The sequence below is a fragment of the Marmota marmota genome, unplaced genomic scaffold (assembly GCF_001458135.2).
Source record: "Marmota marmota marmota unplaced genomic scaffold, marMar, whole genome shotgun sequence".
In the NCBI taxonomy this organism is placed as follows: domain Eukaryota; kingdom Metazoa; phylum Chordata; class Mammalia; order Rodentia; family Sciuridae; genus Marmota; species Marmota marmota.
This window is the reverse complement of record NW_026000241.1, coordinates 493,378-498,053: the sequence shown is the minus strand read 5'-3', so window position 1 is coordinate 498,053 and position 4,676 is coordinate 493,378. Positions and strand designations below refer to the sequence as shown.

The 4,676-nt window shown below is 47.2% G+C and overlaps 1 protein-coding gene across 1 annotated transcript in view; it reads right to left on the bottom strand.

The window, feature by feature from the left end:
• The window catches only part of Shfl (shiftless antiviral inhibitor of ribosomal frameshifting), a 13,067-nt gene that overhangs the window by 5,108 nt on the left and 3,283 nt on the right, over positions 1–4,676 (bottom strand). The gene's annotated exons all lie outside the window — the stretch shown is intronic.

The following is a 4,676-nucleotide window of genomic DNA, read 5'->3' as shown; positions in this document are numbered from 1 at the left end:
GCATCCGAAGGCCGCGGCTGGTCCCCGCGGCCCCCACCTCCGAGCGCGCTCCCCAGTTCGTCACCCTGCGCCCCGCGCTCGCGCTCTCGCTCTCCCGGGAATCAGGCTTCGGTTAGCACCTGGCCCCTTTTCTTGCTCTGAGTCTTTCACCTGGCCACCATCATTTCTTTGAAGCTCAGTTTACTTCTCTGTAAAATGGGCACGACAGGAAAGCCTACCTCCTGGAGCAGAGTGTGTGCCGGGATTCCCCGGCAGGAAACTTAATGGCGCCTGCCACACCGTAGACACTCCCCTGGTCACTGGGCCACCCACGGTGGGACCGCGGTAGGGGCAGACGATGAGGGTGGTTAAGAAGAATACAGATTCCTGGCCCCTAACAGCCAGGCAGAATCCGCTGCCTCGTGGCGCCAGAGAATCCACACTGTAAGTCGGGAGGTTGACAGTCCCATGGTCCAGGACTATTCTAACGCAGTGGGCTGGGGAGCCCTTAGATGGGCTCTTGTCAAGCCTGAGGACACCAGCCATGGCTTCATGGAGAAGGGGACAATTTGTACAGAAGCCCTGAAGTTTAAGGTTTTAGCTAGGCGAAGAATAGAGGGGAGAAGGAAATAAGACAGTGGTATTTGGGGCAGGGTCTCAGCTGGCACGTGCCGTCGAGGGGGGAACCGCCTTGTGGGCTGTCCTGGGCTCTGTAGGGTGCGGGGCAGCATCCCTGACCTCCACCCACGAGGTGCCAGGGACAGCCCTCTCCAGTCGCGCAATCAAACTGGACTCCAGACATTGCCACGGTCCCTGGGGGGCAAAGTTGCCTTGGGAAAACCAATCCTAAAATGCTTTTTCAGTTTTCCGGCCCTTTTGTACAGAGGTTGAAGCCTCATCCCAAGATGGACATTCATTTGTGAATTATATTCAGATACTACAGTCAATATGGACAATGGGGTAGAAGTTCCTAAAACATTTTTAAATGGACTATCCTAGGGTCCATCAATCGCACTGCTGGGTATTTGTATCTAAAGGAAAGGAAAGCAGCGAGTTGAAGAGACCGCTTTACTCGGGTATTTACCGCAGAGCCGTGCACAATCACAAGGTGTGGAAGCATCAGATGGGTGGACAAGGAAACCTAGCGCACACACAGCGGATACCACTGAGCCAGCGAAGAAGAAAACCCTCTCATCTGCACCAACAGGGAGGAGGCCAGAGGTCAGCGCGTTCAGTGAAATAAGCCTGGTCCGAAGACAAATACCAGGTGATCCCTCTCCTAGGTGGAACTTTAAAAAGTCGATTTCATAGAAGTTGAGAGTAGAACTGGTTTCCAGAGGCAGTGGGAGAGGTCGGTCAGAGTGCAACGTTATATTTAGAAAGGAACACCGAAGTTCTGTTGACCGTAGGGCGACTGTGTACATTGAAAAATAGCTAGAAGGAGCCAGGCACAGTGGCCCGCCCTTGTCTGTAATCCCAGCAGTTTAGGAGGCTGAGGCAGGAGGATTGCAAGTTTGAGAACAGCCTCAGCAACGTAGTGAGGCCCTAAGCAACTCAGGGAGAACTTGTCTCAAAATAAAAAAGGGCTGGTACGTGGCTAAATAGTAAAGCACCCCTGGGTTCAATCCCCAGTACAAAAAAAAAAAAAAAAAGTCTTACTGCAAAGAAATGGTAAATGTTTAAAGTGTGGATAGGCTAATTATTCCCATGTGATCTGTGATCTTTATACAATGTATCCATGTATCAAAACATTACATTGTAGCCCACAAATTTATATAATTATGTCAATCAAAAATAAAGGGCTGGAGTTGTGGCTCAGGGGTAGAGCTCTCGCCTAGCATGCATAAGGCACTGGGTTTGATCCTCAGCACCACATACAAACAAAGATGTTGTGTCTGCCGAAAACTAAAAAATAAATATTAAAAAATTATCTCTTTTGCTCTTAAAAAAAAATAAAAATAAAAACAAAATAATGTGTCCACCTAAAAAACTAAAAAAGAAAAATACATAAATAAGTAAATATTAAAAATAAAACAAAAACCCATTTAAAACTGAATGAACAAATTAAATACAAATACAATTATACTAGTGGGTTGGGGATCTAGCTCAGTGTAAGGGTGCTTGCCTGGTGTGCCTGAAGCCCAGGGTTTGATCCCCAGCGCTACAAAAATGAGAAAGTAGCCAGACACAGTGGTGCTCTCCTGTAATCCCAGTGGCTTGGGAGGCTGAGGCAGGAGAATCTCAAGTTCAAAGCCAGCCTCAGCAACTTAGTGAAGAAGCCCTGAGACTCTGTCTCAAAAAAATAAAAAGGACCGGAATGTAATTAAGTACCTCTAGCTTTAAGTACCTTTGGGTTCAATCCCCGGTACAACAAAAAATGTAATTATACTAATAAATCTTACAGATTATTATTGTATAATAGTATATTTATCATATATTTATCACATCAATACTTTTATTTTTTTGCCGAACTGGAGAATGAACCCAGGGGTGCTCTACCACTGAGATATCCCCTCAGCCCTTTTTTATTTTTAATTTTTTTATATTTATTCTTAAGTTTTAGGTGGATACAACATCTTTATTTTTCATTTATGTGGTGCCAAGGATTGAACCCAGTGCCTAGTGCATGCTAGGTGAGCACTCTACCACTGAGCCACAACCCCAGGACCCTTCAGCCCTTTTTTAAAAATTCTTTTTTTACTTTGAGACAGGGTCTCACTAAGTTGCCCAGGCTGGCCTTGAACATGTGAACCTTCTGCCCCAGCCTCCTGGGTGTTGGGATTACAGGCATGTGCCACTTTACAGGCATGCATCAGTGCACCTGACTAAACATATATTCCTTTTTTTTTTAATGTTTTTTGTAGTTGTAGATGGGCACAATACCTTTATTTTTTAAATTATTTATATGTGGGGCTGAGGATCGAACCCAGGGCCCCAGATGTGCGAGGCAATTGCTTACCACTGAGCCACGACCCCAGTCCCAAGATATATTCTTTAAAAAATGAAAATAGCCATTAAAAATACAATGTTGCCAAGTGTGATGGTGCGCGCCTGTAATCCCAGCAAGTGGAGAGGCTGAGGCAGGAGGATTGCAAGTTCAAGGCCAGCCTCAGCAACTTAGTGAGACTCTAAGCAATTTAGTGAGACCCTAACTCAAAATACAAAATAAAGAGGGGTGGAGATGTGGCCAAGTGGTTAAACACCCCTGGCTTTAATTCCCAGTAACAATAAATAAATTAAATAAAAATCCAGATGTTCATATGTTTTTTAGTTGAACCCCCTAACCGCCTGGGCTGTGTGTCCCCACTCTGGAGAAGGTGATATTACCGAAAGCAGTTCTTGGTTCTTTGTAGCTGGATGGTGGAAGTTCAGGCAGGACAGGGGTTAGAGACTGTATCAAGGAACTGAGATTTTTGTGGCAGCAGTGGGGAAGTCTGAAGGGGCCGTCCCATTAGAGTTGCCAGTGGCTGGTCTGTTTGCCGGGGGAGCTCTCAGCTCTGCCAAGTGCCCGCTGTGGTAGGCATTAAGTCTACTTAGTGGAAGCTGCTCCAGTCCCAACGCACATCAGGTCTGCAAGATTCTAATAATGGTGGCTCCCGTATAGAGTGCTTACTGTGTGTCAGGCACTATACCCCTGTCTTTGTGGAACTGGCGCTGTAGTGGGGGAGACAGAAAAGAAATGAATATGTGCCAGGTACTGTGGCACATGCCTGTAATCCCAGCTACTTGGGAGGCTGAGACAGGAGGATTGCAAGTTTGAGGCTACCTTTGGCAACTTAGTAAGATGCTATTTCCAAATAAAAAATAAATATTGCCAGGGATGTAGCTCAGTAGATCGCCCCTGTGTTCAATCCCGAATACCTCTGCTCCCATAGTAATATAATAGAACACGGTTTGTAAATGATCTGATGAAAAATGAGCTGGGGTAAGAATATGGGTAAAAAGGATCAGGGAAGGCACAGGAAGTGATATCTGAGGAGAGACCTGTTGGAGCTAAGGGAGGGAACTAAGTGGATATCTGGGGAAAGAGAGTTCCAGGCAGAGGGAACAGCATGTGCAAGGGTCCTGGGGTGGAAACATGGGACATTTGTTACCGATTGTATTAATTTTTTATTGCAGTGTTACAAATTGCCCCAAGTGTAGCAGCTCAGAATACTAGACACTTACTATTTCATCCAGTATTTATGGACCAGGATTCCATGAATGACTCTGCTGGGCTGTTGGGGTTCAGGGTCTCTCACAAGGCTACAGTCTAGACATTGGCTGGAGCTTCAATTCCAAGAGGGTTTGACTGGGGCTGGCAGACCTGTTTCCAAGATGGTTCACACTGTAGCTGGCTGGTGGGTGCTGACTGGTAAGGCCACTCTTCAGTTCCACCCCACGGAGACTGCCTGAGTGGCCTCCCAGCATGGCAGCTGTCCTCCCCAGAGCATTCTGTTCAAGACGGGGAGAGCCTCGTGGAAACTGAATCTCCCATTCTCCCATGCCCCAGTGCGGGGGCTTGAACCCAGGGCCTTGCACATGTTAGGCAAGCACTGTCCCACTGAGCCACACCCCCAGCCAGAAAGTTGCCTCTTTTCCTGACCACGCCTTGAAAGTCAGGTAGCGTCTCTTCTACCACATTGTGCCTTCACAGTGGGGCAGTAGAGCAGCCTGCATCGGGGGCTGGACTGGAGACCCCGATCTCTCTCCCTCCC